At 38.5% G+C, this 13,385-nt stretch overlaps 1 protein-coding gene across 3 annotated transcripts in view; it reads right to left on the bottom strand.

The window, feature by feature from the left end:
* The window catches only part of FRY (FRY microtubule binding protein), a 269,947-nt gene that overhangs the window by 254,226 nt on the left and 2,336 nt on the right, over nucleotides 1–13,385 (bottom strand). The window lies entirely within an intron of this gene.

Here is a 13,385-nt window from a genome sequence, read left to right as displayed (position 1 = left end):
CCATAGTAATACTCCTACCTCATCTCTGGCCAATGACTGTGACTAATACTCCAAGGATATCATTGGTATTTAGATTACAGGCTACAGGTCAAAGATTCAGTCCATTTCTGCATCCCACAGAACTCTTGAACCTACCAAAACGAATGGTTTGGATATATATCATCAATGAAATTAATTCAGATGGTGACTCCCAGTTCACGATGGTATTTTAATTATTCAGTGAGCTTGCAACCATTGACACCAAAAGCATTTGTCATGCAATCCCTGCCTATGGAAGCTGCTGCACAATTACAAGAGTAAAAAGGTGAAGATCAATGCTCAAAGCTACGGGAAGGACTTCCAGGAAAGACTGTCCTGGAAAGGCAGTAGCAGCAGATAGCCAGGGAGAAGGAATTGTGAGTATTCCAGATGGGAGGTGATGCAGACCTGGAACCAGGCCTTGGCAGAGGTGATGGTGACGAAGGTCCAGATGTGGGAGATGTCATTCAAGGAGGAAAACAAGACAAGTTTTAGCAGCAATTTGGATGAACAACAATGAAGGGTTGAAAACAAGTCTAGTTTCTTGCCTAGGACTGACTAATAGCGAAATTCAGCATGACTGATGAGGAACTAAGCCCTATAAGGGTCCTGGAGGAGAGAGATGAAGTCACAGCTTCAGCAGGTTGATAAGAAAATATCCTATTTTGGAGATATATATCAGCAATATAGGGAAAAAATTAGTGAAAATTGGTCTTAGGGGTCAGCAGGTATAAGAATGTACAAATAACAGTCACTCTTACATATACACAATTAACATTTCATAGGATTGATTACTGGTCATATTTTACTGCAATTATTGATTTATATAGATCTTTTTCACTTGACACTCTTCTTTTAAGGGCAGGAACTTGGCTCAAGTTCAGCTTAAAATCATCTTAGATGATTATTCTAATTTTGTTTTGTTTTTCAGCCACCTGCACAAACTATGTTCAAAGGCTGGAAGCAGCAAGTATATCAGCGTGGCAAAAGATGCATTTCTCGTATTTCCAGGAAGAAAATCCTTTCCAGAAGTTCCCCCCAGCAACTGGGATAGCAGTCAGAAGCTTGCACTGAAGGCCAAGCAAGCAAGCATCTGGCTCTTTCAGATGCTTTGGTGGGAAATGAGCAGAGGAAAAGTGGGGCAGGAATGGCTCTAACTGGGCTGCCAACAAGAAGAGAGGCTCTAGAGACAGAAGCAGATTGGAATCTGGGCACCATCACCTACTGATTGTGAATGTCTCTTATTTCTTTATTAGCATTTGGTTTTTATTCTACAAAATGGTATTTGCCTCAATAGGATGTGAGGAAGTTTAAATGAGAGAGTGCTTAGCACTGTGGCTGAAACATGGCAGTCCTTCATGAATGCTAGCTATTCTTATTTAACCATTGCGAGACCTAGCTTAGGGACGCTGTGTATAGGGAAAGTCAGTCAGTGATAAAGCCCTTTCAAATTAATAGCTAAATCTGAACAATAAGATGAAAATATAAACCTCACTGGAAAATACTGATATTTCCACATGAAATGGAAATATCTGAAAACGGAAAAACATTTTGTCCTTTTGGTATCTAAGGGAAATATTAAGGGCATTTCATCTACTATTGTTGGATAGCATTAAACAGATAAATATTGAACTTGTTAATTTTAACCTAACAGCATAATTCAATAGATCTACATATTCCTTTTTTTCCCTTCCATCTGAGAACTGGATATAATCCTTTTTTTGTCCTATTTTAAAATTTAAATTTATTAAAAAACAAAAGAGATGGGGTTTCACTGTGTTGACCAGGCTGGTCTCAAACTCCTAGCCTCAAGCACTTCTCTCATTTCAGGCTCCTGAAGAGCTAGGATTACAGGTGTGAGCCACTATGCCTGGCCTGGGTACAATCTTAAGGGGCTCAAGTGACTGATCTAAAAAATATTCTTTCTTATAATTTGCTTTTTTCTTTGTTTTAAAGCAATAGAATGACTCCATTTCTTTTTGAGTTAGTATAGTAAAGAAAACATTAGGAAAGGTTTCTTTTTTGAAACTGAAGGCAAAGAAATATAAAATTTTTTGGTGGCGGCTACTTTCAAGACTTTGCCACTGCTTTTTGACAAATATCACTGTGGTAACTTAGTAGGAAGTACACATCAATATAATTCTACTCCCACCAGAGGTTCCTCAACTTCACCTACTGTTAGCCAATATCTTTATGTTGCCAATAATGATGAGAGGCCACACAGTGTACTGTTTATCCTAGAGTCTAGGTTGGAACCCTAGCTCCATCACTTACAAATAGTTCCTTCATCTTTCCACATGTGTAAAACAGTGTCATGTTGAAGACCAGAGGAAATGATACATATACAGCACTTCACACGGCTCTTGATACTTTATAAGTGCTTATAAAGACCAGCTATTATTACTGCCCTTAATGCAATATTATACAACAACAGGTGTTGAGTTTCTAACAACAGTCATCTACTGTGATATGGTTTGGCTGTGTCCCCACCCAAATCTCATCTTGAATTATACTCCCATAATTCCCACACGCTGTGGGAGGGACCTGGTGAGAGATAAGTGAAGCATGGGGACAGTTTCTCCCATATTGTTCTCGTGGTACTGAATACATCTCACAAGAGCCGATGGTTTGGTAACCCGTTTCACGTGGCTCTCATTCTCTCTCTTGCTGCTGCCATGTGAGACGTGCCTTTCACCTTCTGCCATAATTGTGAGGCTTCCCCAGTCACATGGAAATGTAAGTCCAATAAACCCTTTTTCTTTTGTAAATTGCCCTGTCTCGGGTTTGTCTTTATCAGCAGCGTGAAAACGGACTAATACATACTGTTGTAGTTTTTACTTAATGGCACTATTAGTTGCCTATCATTCTTCCTTGGTACAAGAATCTCTGTTTTGTTCAGGTGGCAGGTAGAAGTCCCTTGTCTTACAAAAGGTGGACCCAGCCTAGTGCCAGGGCCTGAACCATGACTCATCTAAGTCAACCTGGCTATTCCATTCAACTTTGCCAGTGACTGGTCTAAGGGTAGGCATGTAACCCAGTTCCTATCAGAGAGAAGCAAGAGGAAGTTTGCTGGGACCTTTATCAAAATAATCTTCTTGTTACAAGAAAGCCCTAACCTGGGCCTCCTTCCTTCCTGACTCAAGTGAAGCAAAGATATTTGGAACTGAGGTGGCCATTCTGTGATCATGTAGTGTGACCAGTCCAAAGACTGGATGGTCTAGGTCTTTGAGCTTCTAAGCCCACCTGGAACCTCCCATCTCCAGGCTGTGGGTTGGGCAAGCTAATTAAAAGTCTTTATTCTTTCAGCCCTTATGAGGTTATTCTATCATTCACAGCAAAAGTATACTAAAATGGCACCCATTTCAAATTACTAAATGGCAAAAATATGTTCTATGTTATAACCGTAACACTAAACCTGTGAGTAGCATGTTACTGAATTCTGATTAGTAACAAGGGATTTAGAAATGAAAGTCACTGATTTCAAAATCCTACAGTAATTGTTTCCAATTTGTATTTTTTCTCTCTTCTCCCTCCGATTCTTTTCCTTTCTTCCCTCCTTCCCTTCTTCCTTCCTTCTTTTCATAAAGCAGTGGACTAATTGTAGACAATATAATTTAAATGTCCACTCCTCTTCCCCTCTAGAAAGTGGTACTAAGGATTGACATGGTTAACAAAACAGGTAACAAAATAAAGGAAAAGAAGCTAAGATAAAATGGATTTTTTAATATTTAAAATGTGCTAGAATCTTCATTGTCACTTACAATTTTGATCTTTCTTAAAGTTCAAGCATTTTAAATTGTTAGTTGAGAACAAAGTAGTTTACTCTGCCAGATGAAAAAATGGGCCAGGTTTTCAAACACCTTCAAAACTGATCTCTCAATTGGCATGAACTAGGATTAGCTTTCCTATAATGGTAAGCACTGGGGGTTTCTTATAAATGAAACATAAAATCAGCAGGCAAGACACAAAAACATCTCTGGTTTTCCTATTTTCTTGCAGGTGTATTCAATCAAGTAAAACAGAAGGGAGACAGCTTGTCTTGCATCCTCAACCTGGAAGAGAAGCAGACAACAGGCCTCAGGGCCACCACCAAATCATGAGGAAAGTGAAACAAAACCTCAGTGTGTGACCCTCAAAACTCCCTAAGGAAGCTGAATGTCTCATTAAGAAAGTAGAAGACTGGCCGGGCGCAGTGGCTCACTCCTGTAATCCCTTGAGGTCAGAAGTTTAAGACCAGCCTGGCCAACATGGTGAAATCCCGTCTCTACTAAAAATACAAAAATTAGCTGGGTGTGGTGGCGGGCACCTGTAATCCCAGCTACTTGGGAGGCTAAGGCAGGAGAATTGCTTGAACCCAGGATGCGGAGGTTGCTGTGAGCTGAGATTGCACCACTGCACTCCAGCCTGGGTAAGAGAGCGAGACTTCGTCTCAAATAAGTAAATAAATAAATAAAAATGTAGAAGTTTAATTTTATGGGTGTTAGAACAAGTGATACTATAGGTAAGTCCATGTCGTCATTCAATTGCAAGCCCTCATTTTTAGGGGAGATTTGTTAAACAGGTAGTGTTCATAAACTAAATGTTGAAAAGCAGACTTTTTTAAAAAGAAAAACTTCAATTTGTCTTTTAATTGGTGCTCTTACTTGCAAACACTGAGTTGTAAACTCACTGGTTACAGTCTGCTACGTTCATAGGCAATCTGTTCACCTAGAGCAACTCTTTTGTTTTAAAATTCTTTAATGCTGTCACAGAGCTTTCTACCTAAGCTGTAGGCATTAAGTAAAGGTGAACCAAAGATGTTTCAGACAGATTTTCTAACAGCCTCTTGCATTTTTATGACCTTTCGTATTTCAACATGGGTTAACTGAAACATGATATCTACTGAAATGTAGGAGAGTATCCTTTAGCTGTATCATGATATATTTAAAAACCTTCAGAATGCCAGCAACTTCCATAAACACCATATCTCACTTTATAGAAAAAAAAAATGCCTGTCTCTAGACCAAGAATACTGGCACTTCATATTGGAGACAATCCTGTTCAGATTTACTGAGTTAGATATACAGTGACTTAACTGCAAAAAGTAACAACAGAAATAACCTGATAGGCTGTGTAGCGTGACAACTTTTTCTTATTTAGAATACTGAAAAGCAAGCTAGTCCAAGAAGCTGACCAACCTTAGAAAGTTAGGCTTGAGATCCAGCCTCTAGTTATCAGTCAAGTTCAATAATGTACAACTCAACCTCTTTCAGTCTGGCTTTAATGGTGCAGGAGAAATAACTGATGAATATCATGATGTTTACCGAAACCTCATTCTTCAGTGGAAGTATTCAAAACCCTTCACATTAATCAGTGACAGAAAAGTGTCAGGTTTGTTCCTTTCGTATAAGAAAATGAGAGAATAAGAAAGCCAAGGTCACACACAGAAAAATAACAGAAAAACAGAGAAGAAAAACCCAATCTTGTATTTATACACTTCAAACATTTTATTGATTTGACTTACAAAATAAACCATCTTATTGATTGGCCAAATCTCTCCTGCATAAACATAACATTCCAATGGAATTTTCCCAAAGTATTGCCCTAGTTAATCTAATACCCTATTCTTTTCATGGCTGCCAAAATACATATTTACCTATTTAAGGCTAAACTCAAAGAAGTTGGCCTGGTGTTTCTTAAGCATAGGAAACATTTTTAATGTAAATTTAACTGTATATTTCCATAATGTTGTGCTTGTGGCATTAGCTGAGAAATCCTGGAATTTCAAAGCTGTCTTCCACTGCTAAACTACTTTGCACTTTGCAATTGATTAAGAACAGCAGAAGCAGTCAGAGTTGTATATCAAATTAGAGTTGATAAAAGCACTTAATGCAGATTTGAATGCCTTCTCAAAAAAGATTTCAACTCCCTTAAATTGACATGACAACAAATTCTTACAGCAGCATAAAAAGTATTAGCTGAAATGTTATGGCTTTGGCTTAAATTTCCATCTGCAGCTCATCAAATGACTAAACAGTAGAAAGGAATTAAACCAAATCAGACTCATTACAGAGTCTGATATGCTGGCAGAATATAAACTTTCACTGCTTAGCATCTGGAGTTTTGGGTGACTAACATTTAAATGCCTGTGCTTGTGTATTCTGTGAAAAATAGAAAAGTGTAAGAATATAGGTGAGATATCTGATCATTAAATTTGACTTATGGAAATATATAATTCAGTTTTTCTCTCACACAGACGGGGTGGGGAGAGAAAGACAGAGAGAGAAAGAGAGAGAGAGAGAAACATAGCTCTTCTGTTTAATCTCCCAAGTATTTTGAAGAGTGAGAGAACCACTCAGAATGATAGACCACTGGCTTTAAATTTGTCCCATGTGCAAAATTCTGATAAACATGGCAACTCCTCTTCACATTTTTCTAATGTAAGGAATGCCTGTCTGAAACGCTTGCTGCCCCATATTCTGAAATCTGGTCAAGTGTTCCAGGGTAAATAGCTTACATTTCCTCTTCTCCTTCAGCCATCTGTTAGAAGAAATATTTGAAACTGTTCTTACAGACCATTGCCTGTACTTCTGATGGTTCTCTGATGTAGTGAAAGTACAAACCCATAAAGTTAAAGTCAACAGAATCTATCAAACACATTCTCCCACAATAAAATTTTCTAGGGCCTACTCTGTCTCTGAAACATCATTGGATACCTCTCCCTAGGATCCCTGAAGTCCTGGAAACTTCCGCATTAATGTACTTGAATTCTGAATCTAACAAGGAAGGAAGGCAAGCTCTGAGAGCCTGGATGAAGGATCCAGGTGGGATGCATTTATGAAGCTCCCAAAACAAAGTGTGTACTGTGGTCAGTTGATGCTCAGTAAATAGGTATTAAATAGTGCTTGCCTCACCTCTCTGATACTGTTGCATGTTGGAGCAATAACTAAGAAAAATTAATGCTTAGGTAGTAAGATTTGCAGTATAATCCAGCACTGAAAGGTAAGTAAAGATGTTCTTATGGAAAAGCCCATTCCCATTGTTCCTCCAAGCCTAGAAGATGCAACCTTTTCAGCTCAAAGAAAAAGAAGGCATTCTCTTATTCACGTAGCTGGCAGTTCTGTGACAGAACAATGTTGAAAGGAATGTGATGAATGGCATCTATCAAATGAAAGACATTAGTATGAAAAAAAATGAGGTTAAGTTGTGTATTATTTTGTTCCACAAATGCCATTCACGTTTCCAGGAAGTGGTTGCTTGCTAAATCTTCTGCACTGGGGTAGTGTGCAAATGGTGGATGGTTCCCAGAAGGCACCACATTAAGAAGAATTATAAATGTTTAAATGTTTTAAAAAGAGGACTAAGAGAAATGCTAGGGTGCAAATAAATGTGGAAAATCACAATACATATGTTTTCGGACAGACTTACTTCTGTATTTTTTAAGTGATAAATACCAAGATATATTGCATTTTTTAAAAGTTCTATTTGAAGGTAAATACCATGGACGAAGATCATTATTTGTTCATTTAAATCTGATCTGAAACTTCTCAAAATATACCTACATGATGCCATGTGGGTATCTCATGCCACACAAACTAAACTTACGAAGAATTAAATCTTACTCTAAACCACAAGTATTTAAGAAGAAACTGGCTAATTAATAATCAGGGCATCTCACTCATCAAATGAGGAAATGTGTTTGAAGGTGCTGGGCAAACTACAAAGCACCAGATACATGTAAGGTTGAGTACCAGTAGCAGAACCTGCACAAAAAGCTTATATCTGTGTCTATCAGTCTACAGAACAGCCACGAACATAGTAAAATGTCATTTCTCATTAGCCCAAACTCACATCTGACACCAGTTCACTGTTAATATCACATAAGACTCAGAAATACGGAAGTTACTAATAAGATGATTAGAACATATGTAACCTATTTGACTCCTTAAACTGTACCCAAAAGTAAACTACTGAGTCGTGGGTATTAAAATGTTTTGAAACAGCTGTCTGTTTAGGATAGGATAGGAGAATCTTTGCATGTTATATCAGTTGAAACCTCTAAATATTGGCAACTTTCTCAAATGTCTGAGCTGTTCTCAGATTGTAAAATTATCCAGGTCATCTCTTCTTGCCTGCTGTTTGCCTTTCTATTTCAATTCTTGTTGGCAACTTCATCAAGCAGCATGCGAGAGCAGGCAAAGAAGTAAAAATTTATCTTTGTGCTGCCAGTCCTGTACATGATTTTATGGTGGAGCAGGCCAGAGCTATCAAGTAAATGAGACACCTGAATTATAGATAGATTTCCATTATCCCTGGAAATATTCTCGCTGATCTCACTGCTAAAGACAATTAGTGAATTTGCTACTGTTTCCTAAACAGAAAAACAATACATCAGGGAAACCTCAACAAGGCAAGCAAACTACCATTCCAAAAGAAGTAAACATCACTCATGCTTTTTGATTTATTTTGAAACTAGAGAAAATATACCTCAAACACTCCTAACAGAAGAAATGTGCCTTTTTACTATAATCCTATTTTGTGAATGTCTGTATACATTTAATCAAATGATCACAGTGTACAGAACTGTCTATGTATTGCTTGCAATAATGACGGAAAAGACTTGTGAACACTTAAGGTCTTTCAAACAGGCCTATGTGAGGGGATGGTGCTCTCCAGCACGTGTGTGTGTGCGTGTGTGTGTGTGTGAGACACACAGAGAGAGAAACAGAGAGACAAAGAGCAGGGAGGGAACGAAAGAGGGTGAAGAAGGCTAAGACCTGGCAGAGACATCAGCCAACAAAAATAAAAATGGAAGTACCTATAAAGCACTAAGTTCCTCACAGTGTTCTTTATCCTTTGGTCCTTTGAGTGATTAAAACAAACAATGCAATTATCAGCTGGACTGGGGGAAGGGTTTATGGAGCTTACTACCATCCTGGCTTTGAGCAAATCCCTATCTCAAGTCCTGTTTGTTTCTTTTTTTGTTTTTTTTTTTTGTTTTTTTTTTCATTGAAAATGTGCATGCTACTTAAACTCACAGGGTTATTGGAAAGAGTGAAGATAATAAACAGAGTGGTCATATGGCCTCCTTTGCTGAGGGCAGTCCCAGTTTGCGCCCAGTGTCTCAGCATAATTATTAACTTTCACTCTCAAAAGTGTCACAGTTTGGAAAAACAATTTTGTCATTGCCCTCTATATAAATCATGGAGCATAGTACTTGATACAGAGTGGCAGTTATTGTTATTCAAGAACTGTCCACACATTTGAATGGGGGGAAAAAAAAACCCCTCTGATTTGTCTTAATCATAAGCCCAGGGATAGATCCTTTCTATTTAGAGAGCATGGATGTTGGTTTGGGGTTTTATTTCTCCTTAGAGCTGTAAACTGCTTTAGCAGAAGTGACCCCATGGCCTTAGAGAGGGTGTGGACGGGACACTGGAGTAAGTCTCCTTCTAATTGCCTGGAGCAGTGCTGGTACTTCCTCTATTTAAAGAACCCAATTAAATATGCCTGTACTTGATCTATACCCCTTTGCTGGATTTAGGCAACTCAGTTAACCTTCTTAGTTTTCCACTTCTTTCAACCAAGTCTATATAGAGGTTAAAACTAAAATTAATTTTGAGATTTTCTTAAGCCTTTCTCACAGTGTCCTTCAGGTACACTTGCGACATAAATGGGCATCAATAAACCCTGCTCTGCAGAGAATCTGAGATGTTTTCCATCCTCACTTGCACATGACTTTTCTCTTTGGCCCCAGAGCTAACCCCATACTAACCAGCATTTCTGTGTTGAACAGATCCTGTCCTTATCACTACAACTTAACTCACTACAACATACCTGAAAAATGCTGAATCTGATGCTCCTAATTGATGCAAGACTTTTCTAGAGCAACATTAGACATTTCACAATGCACACCAACCCCTTCCTACTGCAGAGAGATTGTTCGGTTCCCCAGAGCAGTTCATTTGTCAACGAAATTCTAAACACGTGAAAGAGTTAAAGGGCATTCAAAAGTTTCCCTCAATGGTGTATAGCAAGATTTGCCATATGTTATAGGAAGGATTCACACTGCCCTGAAAAGAGCAAGGTGTTGAACAGATTCTGAATGTACCTTCATTCACTGGACCCTGTGTGTTCATCAGGCATCCTGGGGTGGACAGAGACACAAGGAAGCCCTTTAGAGATTTCAGATTAGTGTGGGGGCTCACACACCAGCTCTATGAAGTGGTATACAGCAAGCCCTTCTTTCCTGGGAAATAGCTTGAACTATCTACTCTAAACTTGTTCTACAGCAAACCTAAGAGGCCAACATGAGTTTCTGCCACTAAGACAATTCCCAGACCAACTCCCATGCTGATAGAAAGGATGCGCTTAGGGTAAGTAGGGATATTCTAATAGTAAGTGAGGTGGAAAGTTAAAGTAGTCGAGGCGTAAAGTTAAAAAGTAAATCTGGGAGAAAAAAAAACCAGCCCAAAATAACCAACTAATTTTGACATTTATTCATGTAGTTCTCTTCTCTAGAGTGTAGCAAGTGTTGATTACTCATAAAATAACCCACTTTGGATGCCAAGGCTAAGGGAAGCCATGGTCTACGTCCGATTTGAAGTGGATTTGGAAGGGAGGAGAGCATTAGAATACATGAATATTATTTTAATGTTTACTGGGCATTTACAATGTGCTAGGTATTGTGCTAAGTGCTTTATATCTTAATACCTCATTTACTCCTATGAGGTACCCATTATTTTGGCCTACATTTTACAGATGAGGAAACTGAGAGGGTGATTACTTAACTGTCCGAAGCCATGCAAGTGCAGGAGCAGGAGATCTGAACCAAGCCCATTTGGCCTTGCCATTTTTACATTCTAGGTAAGTGTGGCCTTATTAGGAGACTGACGGGTGTACAGGCATCCAAGGGGATAGGAAAGCCTCAACATTCAGGTCTACATAGGACATGTTATTTCCAGACATCAAGGCCATTTTAATTCCCACCTCCATTCAAATGAAAGGGCAGCCTGACAGAGTACACGTGCCAATGAAGAGGAGACTACCAGAATGAACATCGAATGAAAGCTAGTACACCTCACTAGCCAGTGACTGATCTGTGTATTGGCTTGTGAATTCTTTGGAGGGGACTAATACATACATAATTACATTTTCCCCACAATGTGCCATTAAAAAAAATATGGAGACCTTTACCTGGAAACGCTTATGGAATTACCTTTCTTCTAACACCTTGCAAAACAGCCATCCATAGTTATAGAGTTTGTTTTATTGCTTTTTAATTGCTGCACTTTTGTAAATAAGCACCACCATATAATTAAGGGGCTGAGACTTCATTCAGGTATGTGGGCGGACATCCTCGCCTCTCAAACTTGTGAGGCCAGGCATGCGCATGCAGGTGCGTGCAGGTGCAATTAGCCGCTTGCCCCATGGTGCATCCTCTCAGCCAAGGTTACACTATGCTGAGCCTTAGGGCTTCTGTTTCTACTCTGTCTTCTACACAGACAAATTCCTTTCTCTCTTTGCTGCTCAAAATATGTAAAACTTAGCAAGGAGAACTATGCTAGGTTGTAAGCAGGTTAGTGTTGTAACAAGCTTAAAGAAGATAAACAAAGTATATTTCCTCTTCCTCTTTTAAGAAAGGACTGAAAAACATTCTTCCCCTCAAAAGAATGCTGCAAAGCCACCAACTTCACTACTCTGAAATAAAAAAATTAATACAGCGGGCAGGGACTGTGTCTTATTCACCTCATGTAGCCCCACAGCCTGGCACATAGTAGGTATTCCATAAATATTTGCTGAATGAATTGGAAGAATTCAAAATTGTATCACAGATATTCTCAAAGTAGAAATGAACAGTCATTTTGAATCATTTCCTGATGTATGTATGTGGGGACAGGAGTTTAGGAAGGGTGTAGAGAACATATACTTTATCTAGAGTGATTTGAAAATAGACAAGGGGAGAGAGATTTTTAAAAGAAATCCCATTGGCCTCAGTATTGTCACAACATAATTTTCTATTTAATGGGGCAATGACAAAAATGGATGGAGGAAAATAGTCTGGTCTTGGAATAATCAAATATGTTTAAAAACCACATACTGATGTCAAACTCAAAAGTGAGTTTTTTCAGATATTGGAAAACTGTTCCACGAAGAACCCTGCATGTCAAATTCTTTTCATTAATCAAAGAGCAGCTAGACAAAGGAAGATTCATCCTTGAGTGTAAAGGATTATACAAATAATGAATCCAAGCTAAATGATTTATAGCTATGACAAATAAAGAATGGTGTTTAGGCAACAGTATTACTCCCAAATGGCTTCCCACTTGTAGAAAAACAGCTTCAGACAAGCCCCATAGTGTATACAGTGGTGCAAAATGACCTGGAAAAAATGGTTTCTATGGATATCATTTAGAGATGCACATCCCTGAATACCTTAAGGCTGAAGGTACTTTAAGCTCTCTTCCTCAAAGCAATTACAGCACCGGTTCTCCTGCCCAGGTTTTGTTTACATAAGAACAATCTTGGCCACCGGTCATTTGTGTAGGAGACAATTAATCACTAGCTCTTTGAGCACAGGTAGGTTAATCAGTATGCACATAACACAATATTAAAATTTTCATGGGAAAAATTTTTTATTTAAAACAATAAAGGATCAGTAATACCTGCTGGTCTTTTATCCAAAGCAACTACAAAGGCTGTTAGTGAAATAGAGAAGACTTTGTTTTTAAAATGTTCGGAAAATACAAGGCATCATTGATCACCTGAAGGCCTCATTTTAATTTGATTCCAGATCCATGACGGCTTAGAGGCTGTCTTTTTGAAACAGCGTATTGCTAAAATCCTTATGTAGGTCAGAAATGGAACTTCAGAAGCTATCATATTCTGCTATCCTAATAAATAATTAGGGTCAAAACCTCACTTGTTTATGTTTCAAAAAAGTACATTATTTGGACTACAGCAAACATTGGGATTTTAAAAAATTCGAATATTAAATGGCATTCAGAACATCATCCACATGGACGAGGGAGAGATCAAATAAATCTGCAGATGCCTCTATATACAAAAAGGATGTCTTAGGTTTTGGACTATTAAGTACTTTTCCTTCTTCAGACAATACCCTAAAAAAGCAATTACAAAGTACTCTGAAACCCTGCCACACCCCTTTGATTAAATCACACTTCACAAAATATTTAGAGAAAGCATGAACAAATCAAATAAACATCAAGGCAGGAAATGCAGCCAGGAATGCCTGATCCTGAGCTCCCCCAGAGTCTGAAGGGCTGCCTCACTTGAAAATTTAATCAAACACAATCTACTGTAATTCCATTGCAGCCTTTGCACTTAAGGAAAGCTAGTTCAGTCTCTGACATTTTGATTTTCACAGC

This window comes from Papio anubis, chromosome 15, assembly GCF_008728515.1.
Source record: "Papio anubis isolate 15944 chromosome 15, Panubis1.0, whole genome shotgun sequence".
NCBI classification, from domain to species: domain Eukaryota; kingdom Metazoa; phylum Chordata; class Mammalia; order Primates; family Cercopithecidae; genus Papio; species Papio anubis.
This window is presented reverse-complemented; position numbering and strand designations above follow the sequence as displayed.